Genomic DNA, 13,553 nt, shown 5'->3' with positions numbered 1-13,553 from the left:
CTAAAGGGTCTCTGGCAGATTCCTGTAGCCCATGGCATTACGTCACCCTCTCCCACAGTCCCTACTTCCCTGTCTGGGCCCCAACAGCAAATCTAACAACTGGAAGAAGTGGAAGGTAAGGATCTTGGGGAGTGATTACTTAAAATCGACAGTTCTGCCACCTTTTCTCCAGGATGCTCAGTATTGTTTTTGTTTTTCTTTTTGAGAGGACATCTCTCATATTTATTGATCAAATGGTTGTTAACAATAAAATTCTCTATAGGGGACTCAATGCACAATCATTAATCCACCCCAAGCCTAATTCTCAACAGCCTTCAATCTTCTGAAGCATAATGAACAAGTTTTTACATGGTGAACAGTGGAAAGGCAGTCATATCACAGAAACTTTCGGTTTTGATTACGCATCATGAACTATAAACAATCAGGTCAAATACGAATATTCATTTGACTTTTATACTTGATTTATATGTGAATCTCACATTTCTCCCTTATTTTATTTTATTTATTTTTTTTGTAGATAATTATTTTTTATTGAAGGGTAGTTGACACACAGTATTACATTAGTTTCAGGTGTACAACACAGTGATTCAACATTTATATACATGATATTCTAGGTACCAGCTATCACCATACCAAGTTGTTACAATATTTTGACTATATTCCATATGCTATACATTACATCCCGGTTACTTATTTATTTTACAATTGGAAGTGTGTACTTTTTTTTTTTTTTTTGTGAGGGCATCTCTCATATTTATTGATCAAATGGTTGTTAACAACAATAAAATTCTGTATAGGGGAGTCAATGCTCAATGCACAATCATTAATCCACCCCAAGCCTAATTTTCGTCAGTCTCCCATCTTCTGAAGCATAACGAACAAGTTCTGATATGGAGAACAAATTCTTACATAATGAATAAGTTACATGGTGAACAGTACAAGGGCAGTCATCACAGAAATTTTCGGTTTTGTCTTCCTTATTTTATTTTAATAAAATGCTGAAGTGGTAGGTAGATGCAAGATAAAGGTAGAAAACATAATTTAGTGCTGTAAGAGGGCAAATGTAGATGATCAGGTCTGTGCCTATAGACTAAGTATTAATCCAAGCTAGACAAGGGCAACAAAACATCCACAGATGCAGATTTCTCTCAAAACAGGGGTGTGAGGTTCTAAGCCTCACCTCTGTTGATCCCCAATTTCTCACCTGATGGCCCCCCCTGCAACTGTGCCTGTCTTAGGTTGTTCCTCCCTTGAGGAATCTTACCCGTCTCTGGCTAACCAGCTGTCTTCTGGGGCCATGCAGGGAAATGTAAAGTTGGTAAGTGAGAGAGAAGCAATATTGTTTGAAAAGGTTAGCTTTTTACTTCTTTGCATATTTATGCCCTGTGGCTTCTATGCCCAGCATTTGTCTTGAGGCATCTTTACAGCTTGGAAGAATTATGATACTCGGTAATTTTCGATATGAGGCACGAATTCTACTAAAGGGCTGTAATTAGGAAGGAAGAAGAAAAGCTATAGAAGTAGCAGATGGAAGAAAACATGGGAAGATTGATTATTTCTTTGACATAACTTCTTGTAGAGTAACATAAGCATGTATAGGTTTTAACAAACTACTAATTAAATTGCGTACACACATTAACAGAATAGGAATACAGCTACATAACAAAAGCAGACCTACAATTACCAGCCATCTCCAGTGAAACCAAGAAAACCAGTTAGGTACCCTAGACATTTGTGAAAACTTACCAATAATATGGTGGATATTGTCTAACTGAATTTGAATAGTTTGAGAAAAATCAGACAAATTAAAACAACACATTCCTGGGAACTGTTCACATCCCATATGTTCTTTCAACAGTAGATAGTCTACAGTCGCACGATTTTGGAGCACTGCAACTTGCACTTCTCCTAATTCTTGGTTGAGTTCCGACAATATAGATCCAGTCAAATTTGTTGTTTTACTGTATGCACAGGCCAGCTTAGACATCTCCTTCTTCATTCCAATGACAAGTCCAGGAACGGGTGGGATGAATGCAGCTACAACTGCAACAGCGCCAGGATCTTTGTTGAACTTTTTTTATGATCATCTTCTGGAATGACTCTTCCAGAGGATGTTGATGTTGGAAGTTCTTCTTCATATTGTATCTTAGTTCGTTTTCTGGGTAGCCAAATTAGGCTTTGATCCTCTGTATAAACACAAACAAACTCTTTGCCCACACTTTGATATGACCTTTATGCCATTGTGAAGAACCTATTGGAGACCACCACACAGGAACTGCTTTTTTTTTTAAGAGAAAGAAATATTATCAGAAAAATGTACTTCCATAGCTGATCATCTGACACCCTTTAAAAGATCAAAATTAAGGATATATAAAGCATGCATTAATCATTGATTTGCAGTTAGTTTTATCCTATCAGGGAGTAATCCTCCCCCTTTTTTATTATCATTAATCTACAATTACATGAAGAATATTATGTTTACTAGGCTCTCCCCTACACCAAGTCCCCTCCACAAACCCCATTACAGTCAATGTCCATCAGCATAGCAAAATGTTGTAGAATCACTACTTGTCTTCTCTGTGTTGCACAGCCCTCCCCTTTCCCCCACCCCCCACATTATACATGCTAATCATAATACCCCCTTTCTTCTTCCCTGCCCTTATCCCTCCCCACCCTCCCATTCTCCCCAGTCTCTTTCCCTTTGGTAACTGTTAGTCCATTCTTGGGTTCTGTGATTCCGCTACTTGGGTTTTGTTCCTTCAGTTTTTTCTTTCTTCTTATACTCCACAGATGAGTGAAATAATTTGGTATTTGTCTTTCTCTGCTTGGCTTATTTCACTGAGCATAATACCCTTTAGCTCCATCCATGTTGTTACAAATGGTATGATTTGTTTTCTTCTTATGGCTGAATAATATTCCATTGTGGATATGTACCAAATCTTCTTTATCCATTCATCTACTGATGGACACTTAGGTTGCTTCCATTTCTTGGCTATTGTAAATAGTGCTGTGATAAACATAGCGGTGCATCTGTCTTTTCAAACTGGAGTGCTGCATCCTTACGGTAAATTCCTAGAAGTGGAATTCCTGGGTCAAATGGTAAGTCTATTTTGAGCATTTTGAGGAACCTCCATACTATTTTCCACAATGGTTGAACTAATTTACATTCCCACCAGCAGTGTAGGAGGGTTCCCCTTTCTCCACATCCTTGCCAACATTTGTTTTTGTTTGTTTTGCATGGTGGCCATCCTAACTGCTGTGAGGTGATATGTCATTGTGGTTTTAATTTTCATTTCTCTGATGATTAGTGATGTGGAGCATCTTTTCATGTGCCTGTTGGCCATCTGAATTTCTTCTTTGGAGAAGTGTCTGTTCAGATCCTCTATCCATTCTTTATTTGGATTATTTGCTTTTTGTTGTTGAGGTGTGTGAGCTCTTCGTGTATTTTGGATGTCAACTCTTTATCATATCTGTCATTTATGAATATATTCTCACATACTGTAGGATGCCTTTTTGTTATATTGGTGGTGTCCTTTGCTGTACAGAAGTTTTTCAGGTTGATATAGTCCCACTTGTTCATTTTTGCTTTTGTTCCCCTTGCCTGGGAAGATATGTTCATGAAGAAGTTGCTCATGTTTATGTCAAAGAGGTTTTTGCCTATGTTTTTTTCTAAGAATTTTATGTTTTCATGACTTACATTCAAGTCTTTGATCCATTTTGAGTTTACTTTTGTGTATGGGGCTAGACAGTGATCCAGTTTCATTCTCTTACATGTAGCTGTCCAGTTTTGCCAACACCAGCAGTTGAAGAGGCTGTCATTTACCACTTGTTATATCCATGGCTCCTTTATCGTATATTAATTGACCATATATGTTTGGGTTAATATCTGGACTGTCTATTCTGTTCCACTGGCCTGTGGGATTGTTGTTGTGCCAGTACGAAATTGTCTTGATTACTGTGGATTTGTAGTAAAGCTTGAAGTTGGGAAGTGAGATTTCCCTTGCTTTACTCTTCCTTCTCAGGATCGCTTTGACTATTATGGGTCTTTTGTGGTTCCATATGAATTTTGGAACTCTTTGTTCCAGTTCGTTGGAGAATGCTGTTCTTATTTTGATAGGGATTGCATTGAATCTGTATATTGCTTTAGGAAGGATGGCTTTTTGACAATATTAATTCTTCTGACACAAGAGTGTGGGATGAATTTCCATTGGTTAGTGTCCTCTTTAATTTCTTTTAGGAGTGTTTTGTAGTTTTCAGGGTATAGGTCTTTCAATTCCTTGGTTAAGTTTATTCCTAGGTATTTTATTCTTTTTCATGCAGTTGTGAATGGAACTGTTTTCCTGATTTCTCTTTCTGCTAGATCATCATTACTGTATATGGTTGCAACAGATTTCTGTGTATTAATTTTGTATCCTGCAACTCTGCTGAATTCAGATATTAGATCTAGTAGTTTTGGAGTGGATTCTTTAGGGTGTTTTATGTACAATATCATGTCATCTGCACACAGTGACAGTTTGACTTCTTCCTTACCAATCTTGATGCCTTTTATTTCTTTGTTTTGTCTGATTGCCATGGCTTGAACCTCCAGTCTGATATTGAATAATAGTGGGGAGATTGGGCATCCCTGTCTTGTTCCCGATCCTAGGTGTAAAGCTTACAGCTTCTCACTGTTAAGTATGATGTTGGATGTGCATTTTTCATATATGGCCTTTATTATGCTGAGGTACTTGCCCTCTATGCCCATTTCTGTTCATGTGGTGGATGATGTTGACAGATTTTAGAATGTTGTACCATTCTTGTATCCGTGAGGTGAATCCCACTTGATCATGGTGTATGATCCTCTTGATGTGTTTTTGAATTCGGTTTGCTAATATTTTGAGTATTTTTGCATCTATGTTCATCAGGGATATTGGTCTGTAATTTTCTTTTTTTGTGGGGTCTTTGCCTGGTTTTGGTATTAGAGTGATGCTGGCTTCATAGCATGAGTTTGGGAGTATTCCCTCATCTTCTATTTTTTGGAAAACTTTAAGGAGAATGGGTATTATGTCTTCTCTGAATGTTTGATAAAATTCAGTGCTGAATCCATCTGGCCCAGAGGTTTTCTTCTTAGGTAGTTTTTTGATTACCGATTCAGTTTTGTTGCTGGTAATTGGTGTGCTTAGATTTTCTGTTTCTTCTGTTCAGTCTTGGAAGGTTGTATTTTTCTAGAAAGTTGTCCATTTCTTCTAGATTTTCCAGCTTGTTAGCATATAGATTTTCATAATATTCTCTAATAACTTTTTGTATTTCTGTGGGGTCCGTAGTGATTTTTCCCTTCTAATTTCTGATTCTGTTGATGTGTGTAGACTCTCTCTTTTTCTTGGTAAGTCTGGTTAGTGGTTTATCTACTTTTATTTTCTCAAAGAACCAGCTCCTGCTTTCATTGATTCTTTCTATTGTTTTATTCTTCTCAGTTTTATTTATTTCATCTCTGACCTTTATTATATCCCTCCTTCTACTGACTTTAGGCCTCATTTGTTCTTCTTTTTCCAGTTTCAATAATTGTGACTTTACACTATTTATTTGGGATTGTTCCTCCTTATTTAAATAGGCCTGGGTTTGTATGTACTTTCCTCTTAGAACTGCCTTCACTGCATCCCATAGAAGCTGGGGCATTGTGCTGTTGTTCTCATTTGTCTGCATATATCGCTCAACCTCTGTTTTAATTTGGTCATTGATCCATTGATTATTTAGGAGCATGTTGTTAAGCCTCCATGTGTTTCTGAGGCTTTTTGTTTTCTTTGTACAATTTATTTCTTGTTTTAGATCTTTGTAATCTGAGAAGTTGGTTGGTAGAATTTCAATCTTTTTGAATTTACTGAAGCTCTCTTTGTGGCCCAGTATGTGGTCTATTCTGGAAAATGTTCCATGTGCACTTGAGAAGAATGTGTATTCTGCTGCTTGTGTGTGTAGAGTTCTGTAGATGTCTGTTAGGTCCATCTGTTCTAGTGTGCTGTTCAGTGCCTCTGTGTTCTTACTTATTTTCTGTCTGGTTGATCTGTCCTTTAGAGTGAGTGGTGTGTTGAAGTCTCCTACAATAAATGCATTGCATTGTATTTCCTCCTTTAATTCTGTTAGTATTTGTTTCATGTATGTCAGTGCTCCTGTGTTGGGTGCATAGATATTTGTAATGGTTATATCCTCTTGTTGGACTGACCCCTTTATCTTTATGCAACGTCCTTCTTTTTCTCTTATTATTTTCTTTGTTTTGAAGTCTGTTTTGTCTGACAAGTACTGCAAACCTACTTTTTTTTCCCTATTGTTTACATATTTCCATCCCTTCACTTTCAGTCTGTGTATGTCACTGGGTTTGAGGTGAGTCTCTTGTAAGCAGCATATAAATGGGTCTTGCTTTTTTATCCATTCTATTACTCTCTGTATTTTGATTGGTGCATTCAGGCCATTTATAATTAAGGTGATTATTGATATATATATATATGTACTTATTGCCATTGAAGGCTTTGGATTCATGGTTAACAAAGGTTCAAGGGTAGCTTCTTTACTATCTCACTTTAACTCACTTATTACACTATTATAAACACAGTCTGATGAATCTTTATTTCTCTCTCTTCTTATTCTTCCTCCTCCATCCTTTGTATGTTAGGTGTTTTATTCTGTACTCTTTTGTGTTTCCCTTGACTGTTTTTGTGGATAGCTGATTTCATTTTTTTGCCTTTAGTTAGTATTTGGTTGGTGTGCTTTCTTTGCTGTGATTTTATTTTCTCTGGTGACATCTATTTAGCCTTTGGAGTACTTCCGTCTAGCACAGTCCCTTCAGAATACACTGTAGAGTTAGTTTATGGGAGGCCAATTCCCTCAACTTTTGCTTATCTTGGAATTGTTTAATCCCTCATTCAAATTTAAATGATAGTCTTTCTGGATACAGTATTCTTGGTTCAAGGTCCTTCTGTTTCATTGCATTAAATATATCATGCCATTGTCTTGTGGCCTGTAAGGTTTCTGTTGAGAAGTCTGAGGATAGCCTGATGGGTTTTCCTTTCTAGGCAATATTTTTTTTCTCTCTGGCTGCTTTTAATACCCTGTCCTTGTCTTTGATCTTTGCCATTCTAATTACTATATGTCTTGGGGTTATCCTCCTTGGGTCCCTTGTGTTGGTCTTTGGACTTCTATGGTCTGAGAGACTGTTTCCTTCCCCAGATTGGGTAAGTTTTCAGCAATTATTTCTTCAAAGACACTTTCTATCCCTTTTTCTCTCTCTTCTTCTTCTTTTACCCATATAATGTGAATATTGTTCCATTTGGATTGGTCACACAGTTATCTTAATATTCTTTCATTCCTAGAGATCCTTTTATATCTCTGCCTCAGTTTCTCTATATTCCTGTTCTCTGATTTCTATTCAATTAACAGTCTCTTGTACCTCATCCAGTCTGCTCTTAAATGCTTCCATTGTTTCATTTCTGTTATCTCCCTCTGGACTTAATCCCTTAGCTCTTGCATATTTCTCTGCAGCTCCATCAGCATGGTTATGAATTTTATTTTGTATTCTTTTTCTGGAAGATTAGTTATATCAGTCTCTTTAAGCCCTCTGTCTGGCATTTGAGTGTTTTTGGACTCGACCAGGTTCTTCTGCCTTTTCATGGCAATGAAAGTGATTGCCAGCAAGTGGTGCGTGTGTCTGCTGGGAGAACAAACTCGCTTCTTGCTTGCTGGTCACCTTGCCCTACTCTGCTGCCTGTGACTTTTAACTGCACACAAGGGGCATTCTCTTGGTTAATCCCCTGAGCTACCATGGGCAGGGAGGCCCTTGAGATGGCCTAGGGCACTGCCAAGGGTAGCAGGCATGTGGTGTATGTTCTCCTTTGAGAATGGCACCCCTTTGTGCCTTCCAGACTTTGTGCCAGCTTCCTCTGCCTGTGCTGGGCAGCTGCATGCAGCAGGCAGCCTCTTGGTCTGGCCCGGTTAGCTGCACACTGGGAAAGGACTCCATGTGGTTGCTGTGCATGGAGCTGCTCCCTGGCTGATCTGCAGCAATGGTGGGTCAGCTGGTTTGCTTGCAGTGCCAGTGGGGGTGAATGAATGGAAGGCTGCCTATCACCATGAAGGGCTTCAGAGCTGCATTGCCACCTGGGGGATTAGGGCACCTGAAGTTCCTTAAAATTCCCAGCCTGCTGGGCTTAGTGTGCCAGGATGAGTTTGTTCACCTGTTAAACTCTTGTCCCTTTAAGACTTTTAAAGCACCCACTTTTCTTTTGTCCCAGGGCAGCCAGCTGTGGGGACCTGATCACAGTCTCAGTCTCAGAGTTTACTTTTCCATTTCTCTAATATTCAGAACTCCATGCAGTGTGTGTCTGTCTTCCCAGTGCAGATTACTAGGCCTGGTTATTTAGCAGTCCTGTGCTTCCACTCCCTCTCCACTCTGATTCATTTCCTCCCACCAGTGAGCTGGGGTGGGGGGAGTGCTCGGGTACTGCTGGGTCATGGCTTTGTATCTTACCCTTTTTGTGAGATGCTGAGTTCTCACAGATACAGATGTAGCCTGGCTTTTGTATGATATTTTCTGGTCTCTCTTTTAGTAATAGTTGTATTTGATGAATTTTCAATATATATATGGTTTGGGGAGAAGATTTCTGCCACTCTACTCACGCTGCCATCTTGAGCTCCATCCCACTCTCCCCAGTTTTATTTAACATAGTTCTGGAGGTCCTACCAAGGCAATTGGACAGCACAAAGAAATAAAAGGCATTCAGATTGGTAAAGAAGAAGTGAAACCGTCACTGTTTACAGATAACATGATATTGTACATAAAAATACCTAAAGAATCCACTCCAAAACTACTAGGTCTAATATCTGAATTCAGCAAAGTTGCGGGATACAAAATTAATACACAGAAATCGGTTGCATTCCTAGACACTAATGATGAATTAGCAGAAAGAGATATCAGGAAAACAAGTCCATTCACAGTTGCATCAAAAAGAATAAAATACCTAGGAATTAACCTAACCAAGGAAGTGAAAGACCTATACCCTGAAAACTACAAGACACTCATGAGAGAAATTGAAGAATATACCAAGAAATGGAAACACATCCCATGTTCATGGATAGGAATCATTTAATATTGTCAAAATGGCCATCCTGCCTAAAGCAATCTATAGATTCAATGCCATCCCTATCGAAATACCAACAGCATTCTTCAATTAACTAGAGCAAATAGTTTTAAGATTCATATGGAATCACAAAAGACCACGAATAGCCAAAGCAATCTTGAGAAGGAAGAATAAAGTGAGGGAATTACACTCACCAACTTCAAGCTCTTCTACAAAGTCACAGTAATCAAGACAATTTGGTACTGGCTCAAGAACAGACTAGAGAGCCAATACATAAACCCAAGCATATATGGCCAATTAATATACAATAAAGGAGCCATGGATATACAGTGGGGAAATGACAGCCTCTTCCACATCTGGTGTTGGCGAAACTGGACAGCTATATACAAGAGACTGAAACTGGAATATTGTCTAACTCCATACACAAAAGTAAATTCAAAATGGATCAAAGACCTGAATATAAGCCATGAAACCATAAAACTCTTAGAAGAAAACATAGGCAAAATCTCTTGAATGTAAACATGAGCAACTTTTTCCTGAATGCATCTCCTGGGGAAAGGGAAATGAAAGCAAAAATGAACACATGGGACTATAGCAAGCTAAAAAGCTTCTGTACAGTAAAGGATACCATCAGCAGAACAAAAAGGCATCCTACAGTATGGGAGAATATATTTGTAAATGACATATCCGACAAGGGGATAACATCCAAAATATGTTAAGGACTCACACTTCTCAACACCCAAAAGGCAAATAACCCTATTAAAGACTTGGCAGAGGATATGAACTAACAATTCTCCAAAGAAGAAATCCAGATGGCCAGCAGGCATATGAAAAGATGGTCCACATCACTAATTATCAGGGGAATGCAAAGTAAAACCACAATGAGATATCACTTCTCACCAGTTAGGATGGCCAACATTGAAAAGACTAGGAACAACAAATGCTGGCAAGGATGCGGAGAATGGGGATCCCTCCTACACTGCTGGTGGGAATGTAAGCTAGTTTAGCCATTGTGGAAAGCAATATGGAGGCTCCTCAAAAAACTAAAAATAGGAATACCATTTGACCCAGGAATTCCACTCCTAGGAATTTACCCAAAGAAAACAAGTTGTCAGATTCAGTAGGATATATGCACCCCTATGTTTATTGCAGCACTGTTTACAATAGCCAAGATATGGAAGCAACCTAAGTGTTCATCAGTAGATGAATGGATAAAGAAGAGGTGGTACATACACACAATGGAATACTATTCAGCCTATATAAGACAGAAACAAATCCTACCATTTGCACCAACATGAATGGAACTAGACGATATTATGCTCAGTGAATCGAGTCAGGCAGAGAAAGACAAATGCCAAATTATTTCCTTCATTTGTGGAGTATAACAATGAAGCAAAACTGAAGGCAGAAAATAGTGGCAGACTCACAAACTCTAAGAAGAGACTATCGGTTACCAAAGGGATGGGGTAGGAATGAGTGGGGAGGGAATGAGAAGGGGATTGAGGGGTATCATGATTAGTGCACATGGTGTGTTTTTTGGGTCACAGGGAAGACAGTGTAGCATAGAAAAGACAAGCAAGGACTGTGTGGCACCTTACTACCCTGCAGTGGGGTATGGGGGGAACTTGAGAATAAGGGTGAATGTAGTAACCACATTGTTTTCTTGTGAAACCTTCATAAGATTGTATATCAATGATACCTTAATAAATAAAAATGGTATTAAGCAAAAAAGTAAGTTTTGAATGATCTGTACAAATCACAGTATATCACAGTACATATATGGACAAAGAAATCTTAACTAATATTTAAAAACATGTTTGTAGATACCCACATAAGTAGCAGAGGTATAAAAGTTGTGCAGGTGTGATAAACTCTAAATTCATAGTAGTAAACTCTGGAGGTAGTAAGAGAAATAAGCTTGGGGATAGGTTCTCCACTTTTCAGAGTTCTCTTACCTTTGTTCTTATGTTTGTATATAATGTGCACAGTTTTCTTAAAACATGAAGAGGAGGTCTGAAGCAAATACAACTAAATTAATAAGTTTTGATAAAGCTGGATAGTGGGGCCCAATGTTCATTATGATTTCCTATCTGTTTATGTGTTTTGAGATAGTTCATAATTTAAAAATATATTTTTCTAAAAGAAGAGTGCCTTTTGGTGAGTGGGCCCAGGAGAACTGTGGCACCCTCCCCACTGTGAGCCTGGTCCTTCATCTGGCCTGGCCCCATCTGTAGGCTGAGCACTTGTCCGAGGGCTAGACAGACTGGCTGATGTCCTGGCCCAGGGCTCTGCCCATACCGGCTGCATACTTTTTGCAGTTGCCTGGACAGTGGGTGAGCAGCTCACCAGCTGAGGTCCAGGCAGCAGCTGTTCTGGCCAGAGAGATGGAGCAGCAGCCTGGTGTCTGCCACAGACCTACAGCAGTGCTCAGGACAAGTGTTCAATTTGTAGTGATACAGTGGGCTTTGTGATTTCTGAGGATTCACCCAGCTCTTTTTTCCCGGGTCCAGGGTTGGTCCTGAAGCTTCTGGCTGATGTCCCATGCTACAGCCTCCCTAACCAAGGTAACAGAGAAGAGCACAGATTGGTCTCCTGATTCCTGGCCTTCAGCACCCGTCCTGCACTGCCTTTCCCTGGGTTTCCTGTCAGTGCTGGTCCCCTATGAACAGGAGCCTCAGAGAGGAAGGGGCTTTTTAAATTAAGAAACAAAAGCTACATGTGCATATGCACACCTGCACACACACACACACACACACACACACACACACACACACACACAATCTTGGGCATCATCCAGCCACAAGACATCGGATTGTCCCCTCATTCCTGCCTGCAAGAAACCTCTAGCCCTTGTGAGCAGAAGAAGCCTGCAACCCACTTTGAAATGTATAAAAAATAAGATGTAGTGATGGATGGGAAGAGATGGATAGACAAATTGGTAGAAGAGGAAGTAAGTAGATTAATTATAGAATCTAGGTGATAGGTAGTTTGGAGTTCACTGTAAAATTCTTTTAACCTTTTTTATTTGTTTCAAGCACGTTTGCAATTGCTCACTGAAACATTTTTATGACGGCTGCTTTAAAATCCTTGTGAGATAATTTCAACATCTATATAAGCTTGGTGTTGGTGTCTATTGATTGTCTTTCGCCATTCGAGTTTAATTTTTCCTGGTTCTTGGTAGAGCAAGTGATTTTAGATTATGTCTTAGACATTTTGGATATGTTGTTTGGAGCCATTGGATTTTATTTCAGTTCTGTGTCTTAGTGCTGGGTGGGGTTGGAAGTCCAGGCTCCCACTTGGTGTCTGTTGACACCAGTCTGGCTGGGAAGGGGAGGAATGTCTTGTCACTATTCCTGGGAGACCAGGGCTGACACCTTGGTGGGTAGGTGGAAGGCTCTCTGCTACAGCTGGGCATGATGGAATTCTTTGCTGATGAGATGGGGCTGGGGCCACAGTTTTTTCAGGGGTATGTGCCTATAGAACAGTTATTATCTGGAGCTTTCTACCTTACTGGGCTGTGCATTTCCCTGTCCTCTGGTCAGAGAGAGCAACTTCGTGTCCAGGCTGTTTGTGCTCCCATTGGTGTGTTCAGGTTGTTGGTTTATCCAGCTTCAACTTGGGCACATATTAGGCAAAAAGAAAACCTGGATAACTCCCTCCCTGCCATTCCTCAGGCCCTGAGGTTCCTAGCCAGTCTGCCCTCCACTCTCCACTTTTCAGAGTTCTCTTACCTTTGTTCTTATGTTTGTATATAATGTGCACAGGTTTCAGCAGCATTAATGAAAGAATAGGGAGAAGGACTTTGATTTTATTTTCTTTTGAAACTGGAAGTTGTTCTTTAGTTTGTAATTTTTCATAGTAAAATGTTGAGGGGATAAGGTTATAAGCACTTAGGACAAATTAAAGAGAGGAAAAACAAACAAAAGCACCCCTAGACCAACTACATCAACTGCTGCTGGGAATGTGTAAAAGAAAGCAGGAAATATGTGAAAGGTCAGGTCCAAACTCTGAGAAGACCAAGTAGAGCCTCAAAGCCTTCTCTTGCTTTTGTTTGTTCTGCGCAGTCCCTGGGCTGAGGGTGGAGGTGAGAGGAGGGGGTTGAGTGAGAGTCTAATACTGCTGATCCAGGCTTGTCAGAAGGAGGAGGGCTGCTGCCTTGAGACACCCAGAAACAGCCCCCAAAGGCCACCTTGGTGCAAACTGCCTCCCCATGAACACTAATAAAAAACGCTGTACTCCTTGGCATCTCATGTGATTCTCTGAACAACTCCCAAGTAAGGTTGCCAAATTTAGCAAAAGTTTGTCCCAAACATTGCATGGGACATAGTGAAAAGTGAAATATATGCTGACATTCAATATCATTCGTTGTTCATTTGACATTCAAATTTAATAGGTGTTCTGTATTTTATTTGACAATTTTATCTCAAAGCAAGTACCACTGGTGCTGCT

The sequence above is a fragment of the Manis pentadactyla genome, chromosome 11 (assembly GCF_030020395.1).
Source record: "Manis pentadactyla isolate mManPen7 chromosome 11, mManPen7.hap1, whole genome shotgun sequence".
In the NCBI taxonomy this organism is placed as follows: domain Eukaryota; kingdom Metazoa; phylum Chordata; class Mammalia; order Pholidota; family Manidae; genus Manis; species Manis pentadactyla.
This window is presented reverse-complemented; position numbering follows the sequence as displayed.